Source organism: Notamacropus eugenii, chromosome 1 (assembly GCF_028372415.1).
Source record: "Notamacropus eugenii isolate mMacEug1 chromosome 1, mMacEug1.pri_v2, whole genome shotgun sequence".
Taxonomy (NCBI): domain Eukaryota; kingdom Metazoa; phylum Chordata; class Mammalia; order Diprotodontia; family Macropodidae; genus Notamacropus; species Notamacropus eugenii.
In genome coordinates, this window is record NC_092872.1 from 67,757,156 (window position 1) to 67,781,144 (window position 23,989).

A 23,989-nucleotide genomic window follows, 5' to 3' on the forward strand; every position below is an offset into this window, starting at 1 on the left:
AGCTAAGTAGAAGATGAATTGGAGTGCATAAATACTTGTGGCAGAGAGACCAACCAGTAGGCTATAGAAATAGTTCAGTTATGAGGTGATAAATATGTGAGAAATGATAAAATGTAAAATTAACAGCTTAGATATGGGGAGTGAGAGAAAGTGTGGAGTCAAGGAGGACACCTAGGTTGTAGGTTTGAGTGGCTGAAGATTAATACAGAAGTTAGGAAGAGGGAAGAGGATTTTTTGTGGTGGGGGGAGGTCAGTTCAACATGTCTACTGGACATCTAGTTTGAGATGTCCAATAGATAACTGGAGGGGAGAGACTGGAGATCACCAGAGAAGGTAGGGCTGGAAAACTAGATCTGAGCATCATCATCAGAGAGATGATAATTGAATTCATGGTCACTGATGAGATCACCCAATAGTATAGATGGAGAAGAGGATGAGTCCTATAAGACAACAAGGAGTAGATGGTGTGAGGAGAATGAAAAATCCAACAAAGGGGGCTGATAAGTGGTCAGACAGGTAGGAGAACCACGTGAGGGTAGAATCATGACAACCTAGGGCGAAGAAAGTAACAAGATGAGGGTAATTGACCATATTAAACACTGCAGAGAGGTCAAGAATGAAGACTGAGAAAAAGATATTAGATTTAGTGTTAAGAGATCATTAGTAACTTTAGATAGAGTAGTTTAAGTTGAATGGTGAGGCTAGAAGCCAGAATGTAGGGACAAAAGACAATGGTGAAAAGGATATAAATTGAGGCTCCCATGGATAACCTTTGAAAGGAGTTCAGCCACAAAAAGGATGAGATATACATGATAATAATTTGTGGGGAGAGAGGACCCAGTGAGGGTTTTTTGAGGAGAGGGAATGGGAGAAGGGAAAGGAACTGTGAGAAGTCTTAAAAGACACCCATACTCAGGGGTAATGTGGGTGAGCACACTGTGGTGATGCTTGGGGGCAATCTGAGTTGATCTCCACCCCCATGGTTGTTATGGGTCAGTATACTGGTGGTACGGACAAGGGTGATTAGAATTGTCTTCTTTCCCCGCTCCTCCATCCCAGGATTATATTGAGTTAGGATACTGTTGGACAGAACCAAGTCACTGTGGATTAACTTTATCCCAGATGAACTGGACTGAAACATAGCTTATTGGCTCTTTGGGCAAAGATATAAAAGAACCACTCAGGATTAAACAGCAGAAGCCTGAGACCTCATGAAACCAATTTGCCATGATTTGTACTTCTTGAGAGCTCCTTTTACCTTCTGGCATACTACTTTAATTTGAGGGTTACCGAGAATGATTTAAGTAAATTCTTTTAATTGAATCCTCAGGCTCTGGGTGGTGTTTTGTACTAGATGTGGACCTCCTTCCAGGATAATGATAAACTAGTTAGAGAAGACTGAAACTGGGTGGACAAATAGATATGGAGAGAACCAGGAGACAACAATGTCCCAAAAATCCAGAAAGGAGAGCCCAGGAGGAAGGGATGGTTGATAGCATTGAAAACTGTAAAAAGGTCAAAGAGGATGAAAACTGAAGAAAGGATCATAAACGTCATAAAACCAAGATTAGAACCAGATGTCTTGATTCCCTACAAGATGTTCTTTGCCATACATCAAGTTGAATTCCTGTTCCTCTTTTTCAGCAATGACTCACTGTATACCTAGCTATAGTGTCCCAAAAGCCTCAGTTCAGCAGGAAGCTAGTAGCATTATTAGTGTAACTTCCAGCTGCACTAAGACTTTTGAGACACCCCGTAGGCATATGTTTTCTCTCATAGAATATCTAACAACAAGGATTGTTCATTTTTGTCTTTGCATCTCCAGGGTATAGAACCAAGTAGACCCTTAAATGCTTACTGAATGATTAAATTGGTATAGCTGGTGAAAAGGAAGGCTAAAGTCATACTCTACAACTGCCTTTTTTATAGGAAATCAGTAAGACTATATAATATCTATTTTCCTTGGGATGTTTTACTAAAGATGTGTTTATGAGAATGCAGCAGCACATTTCTGTCTATCATCCATTGCTGTTCAGTCATTTCAGTTGGATCATGACCCCATTTGAGGTCTCCTTGGCAAAGATGCTGGAGTGGTTTACCATTTCCTTCTCTAACTCAATTTACAGATGAGAAAACTGAGGCAAACAGGATTAAGTGACTCTCCCAGGGTCACATAGCTAGTAAGTGTCTTAGGTGAAATTTGAACTCAGGTCTTCCTGACTGCTGGCCTAGCACTCTATCTACTGCACCTATATCTCTAGCACATTAATCCCTTCAAATGGTGGGAACCCAGAAAAGCTGATATTGCTGCTGGCATGCCATTATTAAGACAACCTTAGGAGCACCATGTTCAGGGTTTTCCTTTCAGTTAAAGCTGGATACAATCGGGGTCACCTTCTTAAGCTAAGGATTGGCTCCTTGAACCACAGTGCTTGAATCCAACTTGTCATTCCATCTTTTCCCTGCTAAAAGAAGGTTAGTCTCAGTCTCTTCTCACTCCAAGTTGGCCAAAGGAACAAGAATTATGATAGCTTCCAGCTTCCTTGGACTATTCACAAAGCTGTAAATTTATTACACTTGATGTGACAAAATAATGGCAAAATAAACTTCAGCCTACAAGAAGTTTAATCTTGTAATATTTATTCTGTCATGTTCTGCTTTCTGTGCTCTCCATCCTCCCCACCCAGCCCACCGTAAAATGGTTACCAGCTAACCATCCTACTCTGAGTACAATCTTTTACGAAATCACCTGAAAATAAGAGCATCAGAGACAACCCTGACCTTTTAAAAGCAGAATTTTAATTTTAAAAATGACTTTATTAAGCACCTACTAAGTATCAGACACCATGCTTCCTGTTCCAGTATAATCTAATAGAAGAGACAAATGTGCAGGACTAGAAACCAGGAAAAGGGCAATTTGGTTTGGAAAATCACCCAGAGGTTAAGTGGAACCATTGACTAGTGAACTGACACTCCCTCTTCAGAGGCAATGAAGGTGTTGATTGGATTACAGTTCTCAGAGCCATAGGGACAATGTACAAAATGATCTTTGTGTGGAAGCATGGTCCCAGGAAGTTCAGAACACAGTGGCTTAGCTTCTGCCTTGCATGATCTCTGACAATCCAGCTTGATTCTCTAGTCCTACATCCTGTACCTTTTTTTTGATCCTATGATTCAAATAATTTCACAGCACAGACAGTCCTAAGACAGCTGTAATGGATGCAAAGTACAAAAGAAGAACTTTAAAATAACCTACAACCGGTTTATATACTTGGTCAACTGATGACCAGTGTAGATGCCTGCTTACATGCAACCATGCCATTCAACACGCACACACACACATGCTTGAAAAATAAGCAAACCTTTCTGCATCACAGACCAAGACCTACTTAATGCTATGTGACATACACTGATTAGCAGAAACATTAATTTTAATAGAGAAGTAACTTGCTCATTAATATCCTCCAAAATGACCTTACTCACGTAGTCCTAAACTATTCAGAACATAACAACAAAATCCTAATTGCTAGATGTCAAAGGAAACAAATTGTACAACGTGGCTCAGCTCATACACCTAATGTTTTATTTGCAATCATCTCCATTTTGCTCAGATTTGCCAACATTTATTAATATTTGATTATGATACTAAATTTGTTAAAAATGCAATTAGTCACTGATTTTAGTTGAAAAGTAAAAATTCAATCTTTTGAGGAAAGAATATAGGTAATTTGTGGGGAACACTTAATAATAATGTTTCTTTTCTCCAACTTAAGTTTCTAGTCACTTTTCTTTGGCAATGGGAACAAAACATAATTCAAAACACTTGATAAAAAAAAAAAAGCCAGTATGGTATAGCAAAATGTGTGCTGGATTTTGCAGATATGAGAGACCTGGGTTTGAATCCTGCCACTGACATATACTAATTGTTTGACATGGGCAAATTTACCCATCTGAAAGTGGGGATAATGATATTTGTGTTACTTAGAGAATCAAATGAAAATTTACATGTATTTAAGTGCTTTGTAAATCTCAATGCATTGCAGCAATATTACAGCAACAATTTCTATTATCTCTGCATTTCTGGGTTACGCTATGCAAATGTATGTCTTATTATATCCTAATACAAACAATTAATTCTGTTCAGATTGGGTTATTATTGCCTGAGTATAATCTGCTTTTTAATATACTAGGACTCCTCTTAAATCCTACCCATGGTTCAAGTCTCCATGGAAGCTTTCCCCTTTCCTCCATGGAGCCTTCCTAGGCCAAGCCAACCCTTCTATGGTCTCTAATGTGCACCACAGTCACATTAGTTAGTTTTTATTACTATTTAGTTTATGTCAATGATTCTATATTTTTTGTGATTATGTATTATTTCTCTGACTTATTAGAAGTTTTGTTGGCAAATGTTACTTATCTCTTATTTTGTCTCATTCACCAAATTTAGCAGTGTGCTTTTCATATACTAATTGCCAAGTAAATATTTATCGGTTGGTTGAAAAATTAAAACTTGTTGACAAAAGACAAATTTATTCTTTATTTTCATGATCTTGCACATTCCAGAGTATCAGTCCCAGGACAATGGCTATAATCCTCCATAATGCAATTCATAATAGTGGAAAAGAGACTGATCTAATCATTCATATTAAAAAAAAAGTAGATGAAAAATGCATATGGCCCTACAAGCAGCCAATTAAAACGACCCATCAGTATACATATACTAGACAGGTACTGAAGATGGTCATTAGACTAGATGCAAAACTGAAGAGTTGGAAAAGACTGGGAAATGGTGTACCATTTTCAGAGATCCCAAACTTCTTGCAGCAAGAAAAGTCTATTTCTTTAACACCAATATTCTCCTAGTGGGGCTATGTGAATCCAAACTACATTCCAAACCAAATTTCTATTGCTCTTTCAGTTATTTGTAACTTTGATCTCCTAAGGATCAAAGATACAAATAACTGAGAGGGCAACAGAAGAAAATATGGTGATCTTATGCAGGCTGCAAGCGTACAACCAACTCAACTCAAAGAGTGAAGAAAAATATATTAGCAAGGACACATATGACTGCAAAATTATGTATACAGTAAGAATGAGAGAAGAGACAAAGAGCCCAACCCAAGTGGTGCACTGTTGTCCTAAAAACAGTCCAACCAAGAGAATATAAGCAACTCAAGGACAGGGAATTCTCTCTCTCTCTTCCTTAGTGCTGAGCATAGAGCCCAGCCCATAACAGATACTTAATAAACTGTTTAAATTGAATGTATATTAAAAGAATAAGAAGAAGACTTCCAGTGAACTTGTTATATCATCTATGGAAGATTTATGGGGAATCACACAAGGTGAAAGAGAGTTCTATATCAGCAGAGAAGGTAGTTATACAAATGAGATCATGGATCCCACAAAGTACTAAAGTCCAGTCTTGTCATTCCTTTTTTCCCTGTGTTCCTTAGAAAGGTTGCTTCAAAGACACTATTAAATCTACCTCAATTTTAACCTGGGGCATCTAGACGGCTCAGTGGATAGAGCACCAGGCCTGGAATCTGGAAGACCTATCTTTCTGAGTTCAAATCTGCCCTCAGACATTTACCAGCTGTGTGACTTTGGGCAAGCAACTTAACCCTCTTTGCCCCAATTTCCTCATCTGTAAAGCAAGTTAGAGAAGGAAATGGCAAATCACTACAGTGTCTTTGCAGAGAAAAGCCCAAAATGGAGTCACATAGTTGGACATTAGTGAAACAAATTAATAACAACAAATCTTAATCTACTATTACCACTACTATTGCTATTGCTACTACTGCTCTGCAATTGTTGCTTTATTTTTTGGAACCCAGAATAATAATAAGTATCTTAATGCACTGCTCCAATGAACCAAGTCAAATTCAGTGCTGGGTAGAAAAATCTTGAAAATACAAAGACTGGCTGGAATTTCTCCAATCCCCACAGCTGAGCTTTCTATGGACAAGGTTGAATTCAATCAACAGATCTCAGTGGGATCTCTTACTGAAACCTCAGACTTTTCTCCTCTTTTTTTACATTTTAAAAATTGTCTCCTCCTTGCATGGGGGGTTTGATGACTGTCTTTCACATTGTTCCTTCCTCTCACCATGTAGTCAAATTCTTCTCTTGCCATTTTCAGGCTCCATGGTCAAGGCTACTCTAAACATCTTTGCCATTACAAGCAAGGCAGGTCTAAAGCTGTTGGAACAGTCAACTGTGTAATTTAAAAAAATTTAAATACAGAGTCAAGCAGGCATCCCTCTCCCTCTGGACTGGACCATCACGATTCCTTGCCTTCTTATCCTGGAACTTCCTTTAGCGCCTAAGGATCCCTTACTCTGGAATAACCCTGGTAATAAGCTGGTCCCCTTTGATGAATTCCTTCTAGGGGCCTACATTTTGGAGACAGGCTTTGACTGATCATGATTGCTTTACATCCTGGCTGTGCTTCTGACTCTCTGGCCTCACCATTATGCCTCCTTGAAAATATCTTCTTTCCTTCCTGCTCCCCACCTTGACCTCACTTTTTAGCTCCTTTTTATGTGCTCTTTTTTCCTATTCTCCATGAGACCAAGGACTGCCTTTTTTGCTTGTATTTAATAAATGCACACTAATGCACTATTGGTGGAGTTGTGATCTGATTCAACTGTTCTGGAGAGAAATTTGGAACCATGCCCAAAGGGTTATAAAACCATGTATACCTTTTGACCCAGCAGTACCACTACTATATTTGTATCCCAAGGAGATCAAAAGAGGGGGAAAGACCTATTCTTTGTCCTCACTGTGAATTTGAATTCCTCTATCCCTAATTTTTTTCCCAGGCCATCACCCCTGTATTGGTGATGGGGATGCCATCCTCCCTTCTCAATCTCCACCTCTTGGTGAATCAGTTCACCTTTAAATTATTCTTTACAACATGACTAATATGGTAACAAGTTTTGCATGATTGAACATGTATAACCTGCATCAAATTGCTTACCATTTCAGGAAAGCGGGAGATGAGGGAGGGAAGGAAAAAATCTGGAACTCAAGATTTTTTAAAATGAATGTTCAAAATTGTCTTTCTATGTAATTGGGGGTGGGGGTGGTGATAAAAATTACAAATAGCTAGTTAGCTAGCTAGATAAATGAACCCTTCATAGCAGACTGTAAGACAAACGACAATCACTATTACCTTTCCTGGCATGGGCCACCACCACCACAGTCCTATCATTGTGTTACTCCTTTCCTGGGGTCATTTACCAGAACCCCCATGAATACTTTTTACTTGCCCCCACAAGCCTTCTGGGGTTGGGATAGTGGTGATCATCAGCTATGCCAGATATGTACAAACAGGACTGTCTTAGATACAGGATACCTTCTCCAAATACAAAAGAACTTTAGACAGACTATTCTCTGTGTGTTGGAACCCTTCCTCCAAGAAATTAATTTGGACTAAGTACAAGAATTCCTGATTAGTGAATTGACAGAAAGGTGGAGGTAGAGTTTGCTTTCATGGTCTGTTATCATTTCCTCTCTCTTTCTGCCTTCTGACCCTCTGCCACCTGTTCTTTGCCCTCACGGTGAATTTGAATTCCTCTATCCCTAATTTCTTTCCCAGACCATCACCCTTGCATTGGTGATGGGGACGCCATTCTCCCTTCTCAATCTCCACCTCTTGGTGAATCAGTTCAACTTTAAATTATCCTTTACACTCTTACCTCCTTGTCCTGTTGACAAACTCTAACTCTGACTCCTTAGTTCCTATTCACATGCCACTGAGTAGTGCTAGAGAAAATCACAAATCCATGCTCTCTGAGTCCCATTCAAGTATATGTTGTATAACTTCAACGAGGTCCTCACTGCTGCAAAGCAATCCTTTTACATCTCCCTAACTTATTGGCTACCCAGTCACTCCAGTGACTACTTCAAAACTTTTCAGCTCTTTTCAAGCTTCCCAAGGCCCCTTCCTTTTACCTTCTCAGTTAAGGACCTACTTTCACATACAAAAATAAGATAAAATAAAAATTAAGGCTCTTTGCTGAGGTCTCCTTCTTCTCCTTTCTTTCTCCCTGTCTCACATAATTCAGACACTTTCCCCCATTATCTCCTCCTTCTTCCCTATTTTACATGAAGAGGTGGCCTTCTGCTTGTCAAGGTTAATCCCTCTACATGCACCCTCTATCCTATCCCACCCTGCCTTCTCTAGCAGATTGTCCCTATTATCATTCCCATTCTCTAATATTCAGTCTCTCCACATCTACTGGCTCCTTTCCTTCTGTCTACAAACATATCCTATATCTCTCCTCCTCTTCTTAGCTAAACTCCTTGAGAAAGCCATTTACAACAGATTATCTCTGCTTACTCCACTCTAGCTTCTAAACTCTCCTCCATTTGGCTTCTGACCTCACAACTCAAATGAAATGCTCTCTCCAAAGACACCAATACTCTTATATTTACTAAATCTAATGGCTTTCCCCTCAATACTCATCTCAGCTCTGTTAAACACCTCTTTTTGGATACATTCTCCTTTCTAGGTTTTTGTAACATTGCTTTCTCTTGATTCTCCTCTTACCTGTCCAACTGCTTCTTCTCAGTCTTGTTTGTTAGATCTTCAAGGTCATTCCCACTAACTATGTTTGTCACCCAAGATTCAGACCTATGCCCTCTTCTCTCTATATGCTCTCTCAGTTGGTGATCTCATCATCCCATGGGTTCAATTATTATCTCTATAAAGATGATTCTTGGGTCTATATATCTTGCCCTATATTTTGTCCTGAGTTTGGTCATCCAATACCTATTGGATTGCAAAACTATCTCAAAATTCACCGAAACAAAATTCATCATCTTTCCCCTCAAACCCTTCCCTCTTTCCAACTTTATCATTACTGTTCAAGGCGCCATCACCCTCTTGGACACTCAGGCTTACAACTTTGTAGTCACCCTCACCTACTCACTTACCTATGCCCTATCTAACCAATCTATTTGTTAAGTTCAATAAACTCCAGTGGCTCCCTTTTACCTACAGGATCAAATATAAAATCTTCTGTTTTACATTTAAAGCCTTTCACAACCTGGCCCTCTTCAACCTTTCTAGTATTCTTATACTCCCCTTTACATACTTTGGTTTAGCCATACTATACTAACCTACTTCCTGTTCCTGGCACATGTCACTCCATCTTCCAACTCCATGCCTTGTCAAGAGTTATTCCCCTTGCCTGGAATCTTCTCCCTCCTCCCCTTCAGCTCCTGGCTTCTCAGGGTCCCTGCAATACTGAGCTCAAATCCTACTTTTAGCAAAAGGCCTTCTTCTCTGAAATTACCTTTCATTTACAGTTCTATATCTGTTCTGTGATATACAGTTCTATATTATACAGTTCTATATGCTCATAGTGATTTGCATGTTTGCTCCAGAAGGACAGGAACCATCTTTGTCCTTCCTTTGTATCACTGCGGGTCAACATGGTGTCTTACATTAGCTAATTGATAATTTAGTATGTGTTATTCGATGTAATGAATAGAGAGCTGCTGGGACCAAGCCATATGCCTAGGATTCAGTTTTTTAAAATGCCACACAGGAAGCATTTAGTTAATGTTTGTTGAATAAACAACTAAAGCATGAAATATACAAAGAGATCACCTATCTTCCTGTTGTACTCCAACAAATTGTTAGTTGGGTTGAGCTCACCCCAATATTGTTTTCATTTTATGAAATAGAAATTACATAGATATGTATATATATATACATACATATATTAAAATATGTGTGTTTACATATAAATACACAGAAATACACATATTGTGCATGTCTGTGTATATGTGTATATGAGAAAGAGAGAGAGAGAGTGAGCGCAAGTGCTAAATACGATGCCCTATTCTTTGAAAGGTAGAGATTGGTAACTAAGATGGACACTTTGGCTTGGCAACAAAAGAGTAAATGTGAGCATAGGTCTAGGATAGATACTATATTTGTGAATTCATTGGTACAGGAAAATTGTGGGTATTCCTTACCCACATCTCTCTCTCCATGGATGAAAATCTGCAACTTCTTGGTACCTGATAGTCTTAGACAGTAGCCTGAAACATTGAGAAGTTAAGTGACTTGCCCACGGTTTCATTATGTTGTGTGTTGTGTGGTTTATCCTTTGTTTTCGAAGAGGACCCTGACATCAGAGAAATGATGACATGATTTGATGAGACTTTGTTTAGGGCTATGCAAGATCACCAGCCTTACTTTCCCCCCAGGGCCGTAGTCAAAGGTATCACTTGAACCCAAGCTTTTCTGCTTTTCAGGCCTGCTCTTACCACATAAAAGCAAAATGTTACCCTTTGACTAAGAAAAGAATGAACCAATCATTTCAAAGTGAGATGGCAGAACAGGCAGCAAAAACTATCAGGCTCAAAATGGTACTGCATACTATGTCATCATCAGCAAAAACAGAAACGTGAATAAAGGTGCCCACATCCTACTCAGTCTCTCCTCTTTGACTCACTAGTTGTATTCAGTATGACTTTACTGTAAGGAAGAAACTAGTAGATGGTGGCAGAAAATGGAGAGGAAAAGTGGAGGAGAAAGAAAGGGAAAGAAGCAACATTCCTATCTTCAATAGAAATGCCTTTAACCTGGCTTTAAATAAAAGAACACCATGTGGATTAAAAGGGGGGAAATATGCAAGATAAAACTGGAAAGGGCCCTTAGAAGAAATATAAAGTCTAACTCTTTCATTTAGTAGATGAGGAAAGTGAGTCAGAGATAGATTAAGTGACTTGCTTGATGTCTGCGATGTGAACCCAGATCTTCCAGAATCAAACTCCATTGCTCTACCCATCACAGCACAGTGCTGTAGAAAATCAATTTAAAGAGATTTTTCAAACCTATTAGAGGATAAATAGAATATTTATAAGAAATCCTTTTAACTTTCAACTAAACTTGTCCTATATGCACTGGCCAAAGAATTCACACACTTAGAGACTTCTGTTACTGACCATTTTTAATACCAAGACTCTCAAGGATGCTTACCACCATCTACAAATGAATCATTAGCAGTTAAAGTTGCTCAGTAGTATCTTTTATATAGTGATTAAAGCTCCTAAAATTCTGCCAGACCTAATGTCTCTAGAAAACATCCTTTGCTAGCTATTCAAAGAGTCTCCCATCTTCCAAAATTTGTTTGTCTTCCCCATTCCATTTCCCAAAGTGGGCTGTCCTTACTGTTGCTTTATCATGATTATTGTTAAAGATGTCATTTGATGCCTTAAACATTATTCCTCACTGTCTCAGTAATGGAAATCCTTGTACTAATATCCTAAGCAATGAGAACTAGCAAAGAGGCTTTGAGAAGTAACTTTTTTCAATGAGTACTTAAAATTTACATTTAACTTGACAACCGACAACACATAATTAATTCAATTTCCAGCCGATTCTGCACATGACATAGGCAGCTTGGTATGGTGGTTAGAGGACTAAATGTGCAATCAGGAAGCTTCAGGTCCAAATCCCATCTCAGACACAACAGATGTGGAACCATGGGCAAGTCACATAACCCATGGGACCTCCAGTTTCTTCTTCTATAAAATGAGAATCATAAAAGCTATAGGACGGTAACTTGCAGGGTTGTTGCAAGGCTCAAGTGAGATAAATAATGCAAAGAGCTTTGCAAATCTTTAAACGCTATATAAGTGCCAGCTGTTATTATTACATTTGGAAATGAACTGCTTCACTTCAATTTAACTTTCAAATTAGGGGATTATATCCATCTCTCCTTGGGCTGAATACATTAAATCCAAAGAGCTATGATAGCCAATGTTCTTTCTCCTTCAATTAAGATTTATTTGGGGATGGAATGGTGACAATATGGCAGGGGAGAAAGTGATTCAGGACAGAGAGGTAATCACTTCTTGCAGCTCAGAATATTTCATGGTTTTAATCTAGGATTATCACGATCTTATTACACACTTTTAAATAATAAAACCAGACTTCAGTTGAATATAAAGCTCTATTATTGGTATGCATGATCAGCAGTTACCTATTTCTACTAAGGAAAGGAAGATTCTCTACTAAAAGGAGAGAAAGAAATTTAAGACCAAGATATTCCCCATACACAAGTAGCTCTCCCTCCTCAACTTGGCTTTTCCAAAGTCTACTCATCAATCAAGCTCCAACACAAGTTCCATTTTTCCTGTGTCTAACTAGCTGCTTCACTGCTAGGACTTCATTAATTCAATTTAGTTCAGTCAGTATTTATTAAGCCCCTAATATGTACCATGTTCTTCACTAGGCACTTAGGAATTTTTTTCCCCAATTCACTACACAGTCCTATCAAGGAATTTATTGTCCATAGTTGGATCAGCATACTCTTTAACTGCTGTGTGGCTGCTATTTGAATATAAAATTCTCTGCATGGTGTTCAAAGCCCTTCATCACCTAGACCCCTCCTATATTTCCAGTTTTCTTACAACTTATGCATTCCCTCCCAATCTAAGATCCAGTGACAGTAACCTTCTTGCTCTTCCCCAAACAAGGACATCCTTCTTGCCTAGAACTCTCTTTCCTCATCTCCATCTCCATCTCCTGGCCTTAGCCTCCCTCAAATCTCAGCTAAAACTCCACCTTCCTTCTACAAGACACCTTTCTAATTTTCTCTTTAATGCTAATGTCTTCCCTCTAGTGATTATTTCCAATTTATCACACACACACACACACATACACATATGTGTGTGTATGTGTGTGTAAAATCTTGTTTGTGCAGAACTGTTTATATATTGTTTCTATTCCTCTCCTCCTCTGAATCCTTGAAAACAGGAATTGTTTTTTTAGAGTTTTTTTTTCAGCCTGTTACTTTTCAAATCTTGGACTTAGAAGGGGCTCCAGAAGCAATGTGGCCTAACATATACCTGAAAAAAAAATTTCCTCCATAATATAACCAACAAGGGGTGATCCAGCCTTTGCTTAAAGACCACCAGACAGAGAAGGAAACAGAGGGAGAGGGGGAGAGGAGAAGGAAAGGAAGAGAGAGTAGAAGGAAGAGAGAGGGAGATATGGAGAGGGAGATGGAGAAGGAGAGAGAAACTCTTCTGGAGTAGACCCTTCTGGATAAACTCGATTAGAACTTTCTTAAATCATATCTAAATCTACTTCTCTGAAACTTTCTCTGATTGCTCCATGTTCTGCATTTATGGGTCAAATGTGACAAATTTAATGATCCCTCTCACAAATGACAGCCCTTTAGTACTTGAAGAAATTAACTTTTGGATCTATGCATAGGGGAAGAGTTTGTGATCTCAAAAATGTGTTAGGAAGGATCACACAAAATAAAATGGGCTGTTTTGGGTATTATAGTAGTTTTTTTAGTTGTTTTTCCCCCCATTCATGGGCTTATACTGAGTTTGCAGTACATTGTTTGTTGATAGATTGACTGACTGACTGATTCATCAATACTAGGCAGAATATCCTCGCAATATTCGGAAGAATTGCCAAAAGTAATTGTCCAACTTTCCTGTCTAGCAAGTCTTCTGAAAAAGATAGATGATTACAAATTTGGAATATTTAAAGTTTAGTACACAGAAAGGAAAGACATTGAATGTGATCCCTTCTAGTTTTCTGACTCTCTGATTTTAAATATATCATAATTTAGTTTAAAAATGGGGAATAAAGCCTCCCCTCTCTCCACCACCTTTTCGGTTAGTTCAAATTTAAATAGTATTTGAGAGAAAGTATCTGATAGTACTCAATGCATCTCTAAAACAGAAAAATGTGAAAATTCTTGCCTTCTATGTAGAATGTATCTTTGGAGATTATGCATCATGTTTTTCTTTTAAAAGAAACAAAAACAGTTTTAAAAAGTTGTAGTAAATCCAGATCATGTGAGGAGTCACATTTGTTGGTTGCTATGTACAACAGGAGTATCTTCAGTGAATTATTACTATTATGTATTATAATAGAGGATTGTAACTTTTTGACAGAGATGCTAAAAATGCCTTTTATTTCTTTTGACAACATTCAAATCACTCTTGCTTAAGGTCAGTTTGCTTAATACCAGTTCAAATTCAAATGTCTAACTAACATTTTGAATATTCTATGTTCCACCATTAATGCAGAGCCTCTCTATAACCAGTAACTTTCCCCAAGATGTCTGTGAAAGAAAGCTTAACCTACTGGCAACTAACTTAAAAGTATACTCCAAAGTCATTTTTTTTGTTCCTGAATTACATAAACCAGTTGCCCATATGGATAAAAATAACTGGATAAGTCGATAAGCAATCTACTTTTTTTCTTCCCCCAAATGTAAGCGATGACTGTGGCTTGCCTGGCTTACTTGAAGACTCACTTCAAATCCCAATTTATGCAAAAGACCATTCCAGTCCTCCCCACTACTAGTGAGTATCTTCTTCCTAAGATCATCTCTTTACTTCCTAATATATCTTGTATTTAGAGTTGTTTGCTGCCTTCCTTAATAAGACTGAGACCCTTGTAGGCAAGGACTGTGTTTTTACCATTCTTTGTATCCCTGGTGCTTAGCCTAGAGCCTGATATATTTGTTGTTGAGTAGTTTCAGTATTGTCCAATTCTCTGTGACTACATTTGGGGATTTCCTTGGCACAGATACTGAAGTGGTTTGCCATTTCTTTCTCCAATTCATTTTACAGATAAGGAATTGGGGCAAACAGTGTTAAGTGACTTCTCAGGGTCACACAGCTAAGTAAGTGTCTTGAGGTTGAATCAGAACTCAGGTCTTCTTGACTCCAGGGCTAGTGCTCTATCCACTGTGTTATGTAGCTGTCCTAACAGGCTTGATAAATGCTTGATAAGAATATATAGAAACACTTAGGTTTTTTAAAATCCAAAATATCATCACTTTAAAGCTGAAAAGGTCTTAGAGGACACATTACTTTTATAGATGAGGAACCGAGACCCAGAGAGAATTTTCCCAAGGTCACACAGATGAGTTAAAAAAAAAAAAAGGCAGAATTAGAAACCAGGTCTTGACTTCAAATTCAGCACTCATTTATTAAATACCTGCCAGGCCTAGAGGCCTGAGGGCTACCCGAGTCTTCCCTTACCTCTATCGGAGGTCTTCGGTTGGCCAAACCGGATGCTCGTATGAGAGAAAGGACGTTCCAGAGTCGAACAAGGGTTGAGCTTTATTTCAGGGTCTAGTTACAAGTGCAGGGAAATTCTTCCTTAGGAGGGAGCGAAGAATCTCCCAAGGAGGCAAAGATCTTACAATAAGAGATTGGAAGTAGAAGTGTAAGTGGGGAGAGAGGGGGAGGGGAGAGAAGAGAGAGGAAAAGCGGAGCCTTGTTGTCCTGTCCGCTCTGCGCCCCTCCGCCCAAGAGAACTTTCAGGTTTTCCTGATCCTACTTAAGCTCTTCAGCAGCATAGTTTGCATCTGAATACCATGCTGTTAGATAACAATAGTGTGCCCAGATCAGGGACAATCTCGAGGGCGGGGAGAGCTCTCTCCCATCATGTTTCTCACGGGAAGAGGCGGAAATACACGAGATAGATCGGTTCCAGTCGTTTCCTGGGGGGGCCTCGTGAGAACTCTAAGATTTAGAAGTTCCCACCTTTACCCGCCCGAGACTGTCCACCTGGAATTGAGCTTCCATCCCCAGCAAATACCTGTTATGGCCAAGGGCATCATAATTAGTTATTAGAAAGACAAAAATAAAATGATAAATAGTACTGGCCCTTGAGAAGCTTATAGTCTCTTCTAAGGATACAACATGTACACAGACTCACACAAATGGTTACTTGAGAAAGACAGAGCCAACACTAGCAGAGTACGAGCAAATCAGGAATGATTAAGATTTTTCAATCCTGTCCTTATCGTCAGTCAGTCTGGATGGTTTGCTTGGGTTCATCTAGCTTCTGTTCATAGGGTTCCTATTTGCAGCTGAATTTCAAAGGATCAAGCCAATGGAATTCTACAATCCCAGCCTGGTTAGTTCATGCAAAAATTTACATTTTTCTTCAATGTACAATGAAGAGCTCAGTAATTCAGTTAGTGCCCAGGAGTGCCCCCAGAGCACATTAAGGAAGCCTGAAGAATTGATTATCACCAAGGGGAAAGGTGATAAGAAATTACCTTATAATTGGTAGGACTTAGAAACAATTCATCAGTCAACCCTTCTAATAAACAAGGAGATGTGACAAAAATGCTGTGACTCTGAGAGAAAATAGCTGTGATAGAGCCAAACTGTCAGGGCCTGAGGCAAAAGCTCTCAATGCTGGGGCTGAGAATTGGGAAATGAATGCATGGAGAATTGGGAAAATTTCTATCTCTCTAGGCCTCAAGGACAGACACAGTGTTGCTTCCATAAGTCAGACTCTAGGGATTCTTTATCCCAAAGGAATTAAAATCTCTTCATCTTCCTTACTTCACCCTTCCCAACTTCCCCTCATCCCCTCCACCTGTTCCCCTACTACCCAAAAGATCTTTCTTAGGATAGACCATTTTAAAGTTGTACTGCCTAGGAAGCCAAACACATACCCCCTCTGTCTCTGGTGATGGGATGTGGAAATGGACACGGCAGTGTAGTTGTTGTGGGAAATGGTCCAATAAACAAATGTTCTATTTAATTTGGGCACCCTGTTCAGAATCAATGCAACTAAGGATAAAGCCAGACCCTGAGGACAAAGCACAAAAGTGGAAGGGACTGTGGAAATTTCTGCAATATTCACAGCACCACAAGTTTATGTGAAAGGAAATCCTTTGTAACCACAGTTACAAAATGAAACTGCCTTAATTTTAAAGCAGTCACTTTTACCAAGATTATGAATTTATTCCTATGTTGACAGGTATTTTAAACAAGAAGGTAATCTGCTGGGGGTAGGACAGATGATCTTCCTTGGTTTTTATTCAAGTCTGGTTTAGATGGTTCTGTCCTGATCACTAGAACAGATGAGTGCTAACAAGAAGTCCATCTCAAGGATGCAATGCGAAAGCTTAATCCAAGACCTGAGGATGCAGCAATAGTGAAGGAAATGAGGGGAAACAATTTTATTTATTGACCTGGAGATGCATTTGGCAGAAATTAGATTGTCAAAGGAAACTGATATGTCAGGAAGATTCAACTACTGGTAGAACAAAGTAGGGAGGCTACAAAGAATCCAGGAAGGAGCAAAACACTAGGGTGTCAATAAAAGATGTAAGCTTCTCATTCACCTATCCATGAATTCTGGTGTTTGGGATCAATTGGTTTTTCCTCCTTATTAGAGGCATGGGTACTAGCTCTATGTAACTTCAGGTGCAAAGAAAGGGGAAGGAAGGGAGTCACCATTTTCTGACTCATCTAAATGATCTCTGACCCTATGAACCTGGAAAAATAAGCCAGAAGCAAGACTATATTTGTGCAGATAATAATAAAAAGAATAAAGCCAAAAGTGATTTCTTATGAAAAATACTTGAATACTAAGTACATTAACTTTTGCATTTAGGAGGAAAAAGTACCTACAAACAAAAATAAAATGTTTGAATGATTGGGTTAGCTCAGTAATTGGAAACATGAGAGGGACCTTTTCATTTGTAGGCTCCCCATTGAGTAATCAAAAGCAATTAACCATCTTAAATTATCAGCTCATCAGTTAGCTAAGGAAATCTCAACAAACTTGCTTTCAGTCAAATCATACCTCTTGGTCAGACAGGAAATAGTGAGCATCAGTACCATACTGGTGGAATCAGGACAGCGTCTGTCATGTCACGTTCCATCAGCTTTTAGACTCTCTGGACAACTCATCCTGATGACTTCTCATTGGTTGAGTCAGTGGAAAGGAATCCAAGAAAGGGAAAAGAGGCTTCTAGGATAAGGTAAAGAATCCTGACTCCATCTCATTAGAGGAAGAAAAAAGAGATACTTCCTTTGTCAGTATGATGCTAATCTGCTTGGAACACTTCCAATTCTGTTTCTGTATTTTTGCTCCAGTTATTTCGTCACAGATGCCTTCTCCTTTCCCTATAAGAAGGCTTATGTCCTTAACTTCTCCAAAACACAATGTAAGACACATTCTTTAGGAACTTTCTTTTAGTGGACACCTTGTCTTTCCCTTATTCTTGCCTTTTCTAATCAGACTCATGGTACTTTTATGATCAATTTGTGCCATTTTAATTTTTACCATTCTGGGGGGATCAAGAATTTTAGATTTGTGTGCTTTGTGTCTTCTTCATCATAAGCTCCTTGAAGGCAGGAGTTAGATTTTCTTTTGCAATAAAAAATACTGCAAAAAATAGTCACAAGACATGACAACAGTTCAGTGCTTGGCATAATGAATACAGGGCTGAACTTAGCCCTGGTTTTAAAACCTGCCTCTGACATTCACAAGCTAAATGCCCATGGGCAAGTCATTTAATTTCTTTGAACCTCAATTTCCTCAGCTATAAAATGAGAGGATAGATTAGATGGCCTCTTGGGATCCTTCTGGCTCTAGATCTATGATCACATGAATTTAAATTCCTACTACTGTGTATCTAGTAGATATCTGATAAAGAGTTGTTGACAGAATGAATGCACTAATCTCTAGACTATAGATGAAATTACTATTTCTTCCATTTCTGAGTTTACAATGGGTCTTCCCATGGGAATTCATCCCATAAAAACACCATGATTTATTGACTTTGGTATTTATTCAGAATCATTTGATTTCACATTTTAACAATGATATATGTCTGAATAAAGGACATTTTACTTTTTTAAAGACCCTCTTGGCTTTTATCATGTCATTCTGAAAAAAATATAGAGAGGAATATTCCAAACAATCCAACAAAAAATATTCCCATTCATCAACGGTAAAGTCGCAAATAACAATATCAAGTTGTTTCATAAAACAGGAAGATATGCTAGAGGAATACAGAAAGTAACTGAGGTATAAAACCATGCCACTCTTACAAGCAAATAACACAGTATACACCTGTTTTAAGGTAAACTATTTTTGAAAGATACTTGGACATTTGACCACTTTCATTGGCCTATGGAAAAAGACTGGCTGTCATCCATGGAATTCTATCACTGCTGAAGCCTTTAAGTTTCCCAGTTATGTCACTCTAGACGCCAGCAATCCCCAAAGCCTGCCCCTGGAAGTTCTGCCAAGTCAACTGTCATAATGAAAATTACTCAACCACCAGAAAGATGTAGTCTAACCTGGCTGCTAGGTCAGAAAGAAATAACTGATATCAAACCAGAAATATCACTTCTCTCCCTGACCAAAAAATCAGTTTTAAGTAATTACTCAAATCAGAACACACCATGACAGTCTTTAGGGTAACATCTATTCTTCTACTGAATTCAGTTGATGCCTTCAGGCCTCTCCTGAAATCAATGATACACATAGATTTGTCATATGTAGAAGAGAACTTTTTACCTTAGGAATCAACTTATAAAAATTATAATAATTACACTGGGACATTCTTCTAAAATCCAAGAAAATTCAAAGGGCTTGTTGTATTGCATTGTATCGTACTGACTTGTACTAAGGATCATAAAGATTGGTTTTATCATTGCTAAGGACCTGCCATCATTTGATGTCAATCACTTCTTTCCAATGGTATATGGGATGACAAACTTCCCCCTTTGGAGGTCTCCAATGGCAGGAATAGTCACTCCCTGTTTAGTCACCCTGCGCCATGTCAAATAATCTCAAGCAAAGGCAAAAAAATGCAATTTATCTGCCTTGTTAAGATGCTCTTCAAAGCTGTATTATAATTGGAGCTAATGCTGAGAAAAAGGGTCTTCATACCTATCTCTACTCCAGACTCACCGCTGACTCATGTTCTTTTACTTACTGAATGGAAGTGTCTCTTGATTTTTTTTTTTGCTGAAAAGACACCAAGTTTTTTTTTCTCTTCACAATATGACCATTCCTTATGTTCTATTAAAATAACTAATCATGATAACAGATGGTTGTAGTTAAGATTGTCAATCAGTATTAGAATTTTTAGTTCTCATTCTTACCTTCATAGTCTTTGTTTAATTTTATGTAATAGACTGTATTTCAATATCAGTCTTTGTTTAATTTTATGTAATAGACCATATTTCAATATCAATTAACTTGAAAATTAAAGAGGAGTTATCAATGAGCAGAGTTCATACTTAGATCCCAGGATTAGTTGAAAGAAGCATAAAGACACAATTAACAAGCATTTATTAAGCACCTACTATGTGCTGAGTGATATGCAAAACATTGTAGATAGATACAGACAAAAGTGAAAAATTTCTGTCCAAATGATTGCCAATAGTTATAAATCTAAGGAAGACTGTATTAACTGTAGAGCTGCATATTAAATATAGCCATTTGAAATATAAGGTTAAGATTTCCTGATTGCATTATTTCAGGTAATCGTCAAAAAAGAAGATAACAATGAGTTATGCTACAGTGGTTCTTAAAATTTACCATTTGATAATTATCTAAGTTTGATAGTTAATAGGAAGATTTTCTTCTTCCCTCTCCATGTTTTTATCTTTTAGAAAAACATAGCTTTATAATAAGGTAGGACTATGAGTGACTTCTAAGTTCTATCTTCAAAAGACCTGAAGAGTCAAGCTACTTATGAATGGATTCTCTGAACTATTTCTCCTATTCCTTGCCTGACAAAATATCCCCTTTCTTATCTCTCCCACCATCCAGCTCCCCTTTATCTATTGTTATTTCTGTTAGAATATAAATTCCTTGAAAGAAAGGAATGAGTTAATTGCTTCGATACGTATAAGTCAGTGCTTAGTACAGTTGTCACATAGCATTTAAATTATCTATCTATCCATCTATTTATCTATCTATCCATCATCTATCTATTACCAATATTATCAGAGAAAGATTCCAGTGAATGATGCTTTAAAAGAGAAGCAATTCTTCCCAGAACACTCAAAAGAACTGATAGCCAAAGAACTATACCAAGGTAATAGGTAACTGTCAGTACTGGAAATAAAACCATGAAAATCCTCAGGGCTTCTGATGGCTGCAACCAGATTCATTCATGGGGGGGGAGGGGGGAAGAGATCTTTCAACTGAGATTTGTAGGTGATTCCTCTAGCACTATGCATACTGTATGTTCCTGAGGGGGAAGAAAATATGCCTCCCCTGCAGTCTGTCTGCAAGGCAAGTTGCCTTTAAAACTGTTATGAACCAGCTGTCACTCTTCACTCTGCTGGCCATTTTACCCAACTCTGTCTCTGTTCTGAAATATTTCAGAGGAAAAGAAAAGGGAAATTGTTATAAAGCTGAAGGGTGGCTTAGCTGAAGAAGGAAGAAAATTCTACCAGTCTTAACTAAAGCACAGGGGAAAAGAAATTAAAGAAACAAGCCACGGAAATAGTCAAATTTCCTGCAATAGTGGGATTAAGGAGTGAGGGATCAAGGTTCTATTTGGATATAATGAGGGCATATGTCCAAAGAGCACTTTTTTCCAGGTGGTTCATTCTTGGTACTATTTCCTTTAATCATATTACCTTTTGAAGTTCATTCCTCCCATAAAGGCAGAAATAGAATGTAGTTAACTTAGCTTTACAATGATACTGACATTTCAGCCACCCCTATGTTTTCATCACCAATCTATACCCTAAGATTCCAGGAGAAATGTATTTGCTATAAAAGCTAAAATTCTTCCTGTAAGAGAGATGTGGCCATGCTGGAAATATACTCTAAGGAGGTCAAAGAGATCTGATAAACAAAAAAGATTCATAGAAGTGGTATTTTTGGTTACAGAATTGAAAAAACTGGAAATAAAGCAAGTAACCATCGACTGGAGAATGATTGAACACATTATTGTATATGAGTGGAACAGAATATTACTGTTATAAAAAACAATAAATGTGAGGAATTCAGAAAAAACATGGGAAGATTATACAAAATGGTAAAAAAAAAAAGAACCAAGAAAATAACAGGCATAATGACTAAAATATATATAGATATAATATAAATTAAAAAATATAACTTTTACTAATGTGAAGGTTAATAGCATATAACTGTACTAACCAAACCTGAGTTCAGAAAGAGACAAAGAAATGCACTTCCCTCCTTTCTGGGGAGAGGTGGTAGAGTATGAATGCAGAATGTTGTAATGTTGTATATGCTGTAGACTCGGTTAGTGGTATGCTGTTTTTTATCTTAACCAAAAATGAGGATGAGGCAGGGTGGAAGCAGGATAAGGGAGGAATGATATCCAGAAATGACTGTGATGTAAAAAACAGAAGACATCAATACAATGTTAATTCTTAAAAGGAAGGTGATGAGGAGTGAGGTGGTCAAATGAGTGCTTTAGGAATATTAATTTGGTAATTGTTTGGAGGATGAATTGGAGACTGCAGTCTAGTGCAATAAACAGGACATGTCAGAAGTGGCAAAGAAACTGACAAACCTTAATACTGGACTGTATGGGAGGACAAAGGAGAAAGGAAGAGTGGAGATGGCCCCAAAGTGGCAAATCTGGGTGATTGGACAGATGGTGGTACCTTCAACAGAAAAAAAGAAGATGGGAGGGTTTAAGAGAAAAGATACTGAGTTCTGTTTTAGACAGAATTGAGTCTGAGATACGTTTGGGACCACACTACTGGGGCAATATGTAAGGATCTGCTCCTTGGCCAAATGTTCTTATGGACTGATGGCAAATTAGTACAGGTCAGGAAATTGTACAGTGTAAAGTTTCCATGCAGCTAGGTGGCACAATGGCTAGAGCACTGGCCTAGAATTAGAAAGATCTGAGTTCAAATATAGCCTCAGACACTTCTTAACTATGCAACCCTGGGCAAGTCACTTGGACTCTATTTGCCTTCATTCCTCATCTGTAAAATGGGGACATACTGGAGAAGGAAATGGCAAACTACTTTAGTATCTTTGCCAAGAAAACCCCATGGACAAATGCATGGGGTCATGAAGAGTTGGATATAACTGAACAACACAATCACAGTTTCCATATTGAACCAGTATTAGTATCAGGTCCATGGGTGGCTGTTGTATTTCCAGTCTAGGTGAGATAAGACAATCTCAAATAAAATAAAATTTTGTACAATTTCCCAAATGCAATATAAACTGCTCATTTCACTCAATTCTACTCTTAGCTCAGTATGTGTACACTTGGCTTTGCAGTATGTATACACATACACACAAGAATATTATACATATGTACATATGTTGATAGATATACATATAGATATATAGTGATAGAAGAGTTATATGGGCTATCCTATGAAACTACTTATCACAGCTTAGAAAATAAGCGTTCTTTATCTCTTTTCTTTGCAAAGTGGTGTATGGGAGGAAAACACTGCATACATATCAAACTGTTGATGTGCTGGGTAGTTTTGCCAAAACAGTTTTTTTTTCTCTTTCTTCTTCATTTTAGAATGGCCTTCTGGAAAGGGAAATGGAGAAATATGTTCAGAAATCAAGGTGATCGGGAAGAGAAGATATCAATAAAAATGGGCATTTTTCATCTACTTGATTTTTTTTCCTGTATATGGAGCTAAGCTAAAAAAATGGAAAATGAAAGTGTACTGGATGAAGGAAAATATCTATTAAGATAATAATGATTGTTAACATTTATACAGGGCAGGGCTTTAAGATTTACAAAGATCTCTTTCCCTTTATATAGTAATATATGTGTGTATATATTATATATGTATATATATGTATGTATGTATAAACACATATATGTGTGTATGTTTGTAAACATGGATATATACACATACATTCACACACATAAAATCTCATTTGATTCTAAAAGCAACGCAGTGATGTAGTTACCATAATTTTCTCCATTTTATAGAAGAAGTAACTGGAGTTACAAAAGTTTAAGTGTCTTTCTTGCCCAGGATCACATAACTAGTAAATGTCCAAGATACGATTCAAACTCAGGTCTTTCTGACCCTGAGTTCAGCATGCTCCCCACTACAACATCTAACTTTGTAACCAACTATTTTCTCCATTACTGATAGCAGAACCACAACATTTGAACTGTAAGATCACATTCCCTGATATGGTTCATGAGGAAGTAGAAATGTCATTAAGCAAAACAAAGACAGG

General features: G+C 37.9%; 1 protein-coding gene and 1 long non-coding RNA gene across 2 annotated transcripts in view; one reads left to right on the forward strand and one right to left on the reverse strand.

Moving 5' to 3' along the window:
* LOC140501406 (guanine nucleotide-binding protein G(q) subunit alpha) overlaps nt 1-23,989 on the reverse strand; it is a 397,622-nt gene that overhangs the window by 196,798 nt on the left and 176,835 nt on the right. The gene's annotated exons all lie outside the window — the stretch shown is intronic.
* Nucleotides 13,880-23,689, forward strand: LOC140501415 (uncharacterized). The gene is made up of 2 exons (XR_011966175.1): nt 13,880-14,355; nt 23,310-23,689. It is a non-coding gene; the product is annotated as an uncharacterized lncRNA (long non-coding RNA).